This window comes from Neomonachus schauinslandi, chromosome 6 (genome assembly GCF_002201575.2).
Source record: "Neomonachus schauinslandi chromosome 6, ASM220157v2, whole genome shotgun sequence".
Taxonomy (NCBI): domain Eukaryota; kingdom Metazoa; phylum Chordata; class Mammalia; order Carnivora; family Phocidae; genus Neomonachus; species Neomonachus schauinslandi.
The window spans coordinates 77,492,460-77,500,579 of record NC_058408.1 but is presented as its reverse complement, the minus strand read 5'-3'; positions in this window follow the sequence as shown (position 1 = coordinate 77,500,579).

Below are 8,120 nucleotides of genomic sequence, written 5' to 3'. Positions count from 1 at the left end.
TCCCACTACCCTGAGATCATGACCTCAGCTGAAGTCAAGAGTCCACTGCTTAAGTGACTGAACCACCCAGGTGCCCCGGGCTTAATTATTTCAAGAGGACAGTGAAGCCTCCCTCAAGAGAGAAAAATGGTAATATAGAGCTAGCTTTACCAAAACCCCATATTCAGTCTTCCCACTAGGTAAAAAGAGCCTCAAAACTAATTCTGGTTGGTGTTAGACTGGCTGTCGGAGTAGGTGCCTCTTAGGGAGGTTTTATAGGTTATAAAGTCATTGCAAGGAAACTAACTGATGTCACAGAAACCTTAGCTAAAAACACAGAAATGCCCTCAAAAACTTAGAAATTTCCCTGAACTCTTTAGCCAACGTAGCGCTAGACGATGATTAGCCCTGGACTACTTATTACCAGAAGAAGGAGGAGCATGTGCAGTAACAAACAGCTCATGCTGTACCTGGATTAATACTTCAAGTGAAGTGGAAATAGATATTAAAAAAATCTTCAACCAGGCAACCTGGCTACATACTTTCAACCAAAAAGGAAGATCCCCTGATGAGGTCTACAGGCTATTAAAACAGCATTAACCAATACTACATGATTTCTCCCTGTCCTGAGGCCACTAATAATCCTACTGCTCTTAGACTGCTGTTTAGACTTTGCATCATTAACTGACTAATACAATTCTGTATAAGTACCGCGCGCTAACCGATTGCGCCACTGGAGCTCCCTGACTAATACAATTCTATACAAATGCCTGGAGGCCAAAAATTACAGATGGTAGTAACATAAAGATAGGAGCAGCTTAGAGTTAAACCTAGTGACCCACAGACTTATCTAAAACTGGCTGAGGGAAAATGCTGCTCGGCTAATAATCTCGATGACTACATCCGTGTCCGGCAGGAACTATAGAAGGAGGACCTTTGCCCTGTGCCCCTCAAGAATGAGCAGCAGAATAAAACTAGAGGAGGGATTTATCACCTGCTAGACCCCAAGACTGGACCTTTACTGCCCACCTGCTTGTACTCACTGACCTCTGTCCCACATTTTTCCTTAACCTCTTCTTTCCAGCTTCTCTCTTAACTCAGGCAAATGGAAACCAAAATCACCCCTCAAGCAACAGCGACTGCCAGGACAAGGCCCAGACCACCCAGACCAGTTTGAGCTTAACCCCTGACTCTCACCTGCGCAGGTAGGACCATGAAGTGACCTCTAGAATGACTACCACTTTTACCTCATTACAGTACTAAAATCTCCGTTCAAAGAGCACAAGCACCACTAACATAACATAGAATGTATGTATGTACTGGCATGTTTCCTTAAGAAACAACCTTATGCCTTCACTACATACAATGACCAAGATCCCCTTTCTAAATATTCATCCCCTCCCTAAATAAAAGGAACCCATCCACCATCTCAGAGAGTCACGGCTTTCTAAGTTATTCCTCATGATTTTCTTATCTGCTGCAAATTTTCCTTTGCATGACAAGTGGATCTGGTATAGTTTGTGTCTGTGACTCGCCAAGGAGCTAACTCAAGTTAGTTCGGTTACAGTGGCACCTCAACAGGAAAATAAAGAATTGCCATGCTATGCTCTGCAGTTCTAGGATCTATCCCTTTCTGGGACTATCGCCATTCTAAAACTCTGGAGAGGGATCAAAAGTCCCTAGGGTTCTCTTCAGGATGAGATTTCTGTTTCTGAAGTTGCAGCTCTTTATAATCTCACAGGAGTCCAGAGGTTCCTTGGAAATTAGGATACAAGATTAGAGGACAGGGGCGCCTGGGTGGCTCAGCTGGTTAAGCGTCTGACTTCAGCTCAGGTCATGATCTCAGGGACCTGGGATCCAGCCCCTAGTCAGGCTCCCCACTCTGTGCGGAGTCCGCTTCTCCCTCTGCCCCTCTCCCAGCTCCTCCTCTCTCTAATAAATAAAATCTTATTTTTTTAAAAAGATTTTATTTATTTATTTGACACAGAGAGAGAGAGTACAAACAAGGGGAGCAGCAGGCAGAGGGAGAAGGAGGCTCCACACGGAGCAGGGAGCCCAATGCGGGGCTCGATCCCCTGACTCTGGGATCATGACCTGAGCCAAAGGCAGATGCTTAACCAACTGAGCCACCCAGGTGCCCCTCTAATAAATAAAATCTTAAAAAAAAAGATTAAAGGACAAATTCATATTGGAACCCTCACCCAGCATCTCAAATTTTACTATCCCCTAGAAACTAGAGCCACTGAGGACAAAGACAAAGGAGACCACGAACAGGGCACTTGTTACCCAGCTGAAAGCCAAGTCAGCCTCCAAGTCACGGGGCACCCCACGCAGCCAGAGCGCACCCTCACGCATGCGCACGCGGCCCGTCCTGGGGCGCACGGACAGGACCACTCGCTCAGAGCTGGGGACCCACTGGAACTCAAGCCGCTGGTCCGCACCCAGAAGCCCCCACCCGCCGTGGGGGTTCCCGCTGCGGGGTCCCGGGCCTCCTCCCCACCGAGCGTCACCGCCGTTTCCCTCCCGGCCCACGCTCTAACCTCTGCTCTTGGGAAGGTGGGCAACCAGGACCTTGAGTTACTAGGAAATCTGGAAACGGGATTTCGGCCTTCACTAAACCTGCTGGCGCAGGAGGGGGACCAGAAAGATGGCGAAGCTGCGCGTGCGCAGCACTGTCCGCGGCCGGGGCGCAAGTTCTGCTGGGTAAGCAAACTAGTCTCAAGACTACGTCTACCATAATCCTTCGCGTCCACTTGTTTAAATAACAATGTAAATAAACCTATCTTATTCAAAGAGTAAGGAGGTGGTTGCTGTGGAAGGTCTGTAGCTCTCTCTGGCGTTTTCAGAGGCCGCCCACTACTCCACCCCCGGAGGTTAGGCCCTACGTGTAAGAACTACTAAATGTAATTTGTGGTCCTTTAGACATCCTGGTTTGGCAAAAAACAAAAACAAAAAAAACAACTCTTTGAAAGACTTTTGCGGACATCATGGGAGTTTGATTATAGATGCGCTATTAAAAAATGTACTTAGTTTTGGAAATACATACTGAAGTATTAAAGAGTGAAATATATCTAATTTATTTTAAAATGTTTTCGCAAACACAAGATAAATATGGCAAATGTGAAATTTGTCCAGTATAGAAAATGGTAAATGGGTGATCATTTTTCTTTATTATTCTAAGATTGAAAATAGAAACTTCAATGAAAGAAGGAAAAAGTAAAAAGAACTGGGTGTATCTTTTAGACACAAAACTAATAAAAAGGAAGATATTTGTCAGTTATCAGTTCTTGTGAATAGGGAATTTAATTAAAATGTTAAAAAATGGAATACAGTAATACATTAAGAAAATAACATCTCTCTACCAAGCAGAGTTTGTCTCAAAATTGAAGAAAAGGAATTTTTCAAAATTAAGTAAGCAATATTTTTTTTTAACTAAACCAGAAAATATATGCATACTTAAAAGATTTTAAATAAGCAAGTACTTCACTCAAGTAATTCCGCTTATTGGGTTATATGCTATAATTCAAAGATTTATATAAAGAATTCCCTTCACAGTTTAGTTGAGTCAATAAGAATATTCAAGAATTTATGGGTAAAATATGCTCATCCACAAAGTACAATAACAAGCAGCAGTCTTTATTTATTTTTTTTAAGATTTTATTTATTTATTTCACACAGAGAGAGGAACACAGCGGGGACAGTGGGAGAGGGAGAAGCAGGCTCCCCGCGGAGCAGGGAGCCCGATGCGGGGCTCGATCCCAGGACCCTGGGATCATGACCTGAGCCGAAGGCAGATGCTTAACGACTGAGCCACCCAGTCGCCCCAAGCAGCAGCCTTTAAATGTGATAGAAATATATTAAATCATACAAGGGATATTCAAAATATATTCTGAAATTTAAAAAAATATGCCAGTAACAAAACAGAGCTATCTATAAAACGTATGTATTCATGAAGATATGACAGTGTCTGTCACAAGGTAAGCGCTCAAATAGACATTATTTCCAGTCAGGTTATGTAAATGTATTTTTTGTGTCAGTGAGTCTGTGTGTATGCATTTTTGTGAAAGAGGTTATTTCTGTATGACTTGTATATTTGTGTGTCCATCAGTTGTGGGAGTGACCACCACAAACTCTCTTGAGAATAAGGCAGGTACTACACAAACATAACAGTAAATAAAAATGATACATTTAGGGCGCCTGGGTGGCTCAGATGGTTAAGCGTCTGCCTTCGGCCCAGGTCATGATCCCAGGGTCCTGGGATCGAGTCCCACATCGGGCTCCCGGCTCAGCGGGGAGCCTTCTTCTCCCTCTGACCCTCTCCCCTCTCATGCTGTTTCTCTCTCGCTCGCTCTCTAAAAAATAAATAAAATCTTTAAAAAAAAAAAAGATACATTTATTATCTAAAAATACTTGTATATCTATGTGTGAACTATCCTTCATCAATAAATAGTAACTACATCCATGGTTCCCCAGGCCAAAATCTGAAATCACTTGTTCGGGCAGAATTCTAAGAAGACCCTTTATTTTTAATTATTTCTCCAACCGCCCATCTAGAAAATTGGTATGTGTATATGAAAGAGGACTTCAGCTGCCTCCATTTTGATCTTAAACTTTCTGGTGGGTTTCTTCTTTCCAGCTTGTCTCTTGGCTCAGGTGGAAGATGAAGAGAGTAAAGAATCCCACCCCTAACAGACACTACCCCCTTAAGGAATAAGGACTAGCCTGAGCCCTCAGGACCCCACCCATGTTTGACTCGGAGACAATGATTCCATTGGACCTTCACTGCGGACCTGTAGTACCCACTGTCTTTTGCCCCACATTTTTCTTATATAAACCTGAAAATATTTTTTAGCACTTTGGAGACAGTCTTTGAGATGCTAGTCCACCGTCTTCCTTGTATTGGCCTCACTGAAATAAATTCCTTTCCTGTTTCACCATGGCTCCTCTCTCTGTCTTGGCATTTTTGTCAGCGGTGAGTGGCTGGACTTGCTCTATTTGGGACTCCCACAGGCAGGTGTTCCTGCACCCCTGAACGCCAGCTACGTGCGTATGTACGTATATTTTCTCTATATGGATTTTATGTTTTAAAATTAATCTTACCCCCAAAATTAATATTTTTGTCATTACTTTGAATGGAAACTCATTTCTTTTGTTGGCACGGGAAAGAGTAAATTAATGTCATGACGTTACTGACCAGGAAATTACTACATATGTAATATATATTCCCTAGTGAAAGGAATTAAAATATTTTATACCATTAACATAAAATGAGTAAAAATCTGACTCTGCACTCACATTAAACTTTTTTTTTTCTTTTGGGCAGTGGTATGTATGGCACTAGTCTTCTGTTTTAGCCTATACATATTTTCTCTTTATTACAAGTTTCAGGTATCATTTGCATAATTCTGAAAGCTTTAATTCAGATGTTGCAGGATATTATTCGTTGAATGTACTATTGTACTTAGTTACAAGTACTTTTTTTTTTTAAAGATTATTTATTTGTCAGAGAGAGAGAGCGCACACAAGCAAGGGGAGCGGCCGGGGAACAAGTACTTTCTTTATCAAGTGGTAGTTTTGTTTTCAAGCCCCCGGATTGCGCGCTGCCAGTTCAAATTAGCTCTCTCTCTGAGTGATAGCCTCCAGAAAATCCCATCAGTACTCAGGCGGCTGGAAGAGGTCGAATATCATACGTTGTCCAAAATGAAGATGCTGCGAAGGCTCCTGGGAAGTGTAGTTCCAGAGTGAGGCGCGAGGGCCTTTTGCGCATGCGCAATCCCACCTCCTTTTGATAGTCGCCATCTTGTCTCACGCCCCAGGGCGGGAGAGCACTCTGGACTCTCCAGGTCTGCGCGGTGCGGCAGAGGGCGGGGCCTGGAACCTGCGCTGGCCGGGAGCGGTGGCCGAGCCCTGCAGGTGTGTCAGAGGCCTGTCTGCGGGTGCGAGGCCGGGAGGGCGGCGCGGGGGAAGCCGGGTCTCCGCGGCTGCACCGAGTCGGAGAATCTGGAAGCCGCCGCCGCCCCCCTCTGAGCTCCCAGCTGGCCTCCGAGGAGGACTGGGGAGGGGGTCAGGCAGGGGGCTTTGCGGGGGATTGCCCGTTGTCCACCTTCCTGGCTCTCGACCTGCGGAGCCGGGCGGCCCGAGTTGGCCTGGAGCGCGGGTGGAGCGGGGAGGGACGTGGGGGGACGGCTTTTGTGACGTGGACCCCAGGCCCGCCACGTCCGCGCTGGCGTGGCTGTTGGCGCCGCAGCGCTGTCAAGCCCGGGGGACCTGCGCGCGTCCCGCTCCCGCCAGGAACCGAGCAGGACAACCTCGGTACGACCCGGACACTCATCTGTAAAATAATTCCAGTAACCACTGGGGTTGTTTGCTGTATTAAATAGGGCTGTATATATAAAATATGATGAGGACTCAATAAAGGTGAGCTTCTTTTATTATTACAAGGTATGCTGTTTTCGTTATTGGCTCATTTAATCATAATCATCATAACCATCCTTTGAATCGGTATTAATCAGCTCCATTCTAATACGAATACTAGAGGTTTAGCGATAAATGGGTGTACTCAGCACTACCGGAGGAAGGTGGGTAAATTCTCATTGTTTTACTCTGGTTCATGCTGTTTCCCACGATAAAATCCAGTCTTCGGTTGTATTTAGTACCGTAATTGTCCCTGAGCAAAACTGTGGAGTGTGGTAGACCTAACCTTACCACGTAGAGTTCTATTTCCAAAAATTCTTGAGGCTTTCTCAGAACTCTTATGTCAAAAGGTTAATTAAGGCCCTTCTTGCATTTTCCAGCCTGTTTCTATTCTCAGAGGGCTGCTAACATGTAAACTGAAACCGCTAAGTTGAGCCCTGAATTTTAAATCTTATTGGAGAAGCTGGGAACCCTCTCCAGGCCAGAGGCTAGTTTCTAAAGAGGGGAAATAGGACAGACTTTGTTAACAGACGAAAACTGGAACGTCGGGGCTCCATGTTAAAATGTTATGCCTCTGTTTGGCAGGTGTGTCTGGACTTAAGTTTTGTAAGCATCATGCCAGCTGGAAGGGGCATTTAGTTACCTTTTGCTACCTACATAAAACGTTTTGGGATTTATGGTGTCAAATTGTTATTTTAAGGTTTAGATCTGTGTGGCTGTCAGAAGATCTTCTGACAGCCACACAGATCTAAACCTTAAATTAACATCTTAATACTAAGATGCAAACTGCCTTGCACACTGATGGTGTAAGAGCAGTGGTGACTAGGTTGCTGCCTGTTTGGCATGAATCGAGACAGTGATACCAATGACTGCTTCTCTGCAGTGGACTCAATAAAAAACTGCCACCTTTACTTAAGGGTATCTTTGATGAAACAGTAAAAATTAATTCATGTCAAAATTCTTCAAGGCCTAATTAACTTTTACCCTAAGGCCCAGCCCAAGGTTGAAGGGGACAGTGAATTCCAGGGTACTGTCTGGATTTGTGGCAATGAGTGAAGACTTACAGAATCAAAATGGTACAGGAAAGGTTGTTCAAAATGATCTAATTCCTTCTCATGTTAAATAATAGCACTGAAACTAAGTCATTAAGTTTGTTAATAGGAGAGACTAGCATAGAATAAAAGTCTCCACGTCGTCCACTATACCATGTTTAAGTCAAAACAAGTTTCTTGGAGAAGTGATTCTGGAGAAACTGCAATTTAGGGAGAGGAAACATGTTAATTTTTGAGGGCTCTGAAGACTTTCTAACTTTGTGGCGTTTATAATATTAATAGGAAAAATTGTTATGTGACTTAAAACCCTTCCATATCAGTATTTCTTTTCAACATCATTTGTAATGCCAGCATCGGGGGCCATACTTTGGATATATATTAAACACCTTGGATATATATTATACACCTTGCCTAACCTATTTTTGGGTGTTTAAGGTTTTCAATTCTTTTGTCCATTTACTAAATGGACTAAATGGCCAGTAGGAATGTTTAGATTCACTCAAAATTTTCCCAGATACATCATGATTATATCAGAATCACCAATGGACAGGTGGGTAACTCCTTTATCATCGTCCTCCTATTCCTCTTCATGGCTCAAAGGGATATTTTCCTAGGTGTTTATGTTTATACTAAAATATATGGAAATTTCTCACAGGTGATTCCTGAGCTGCAAGA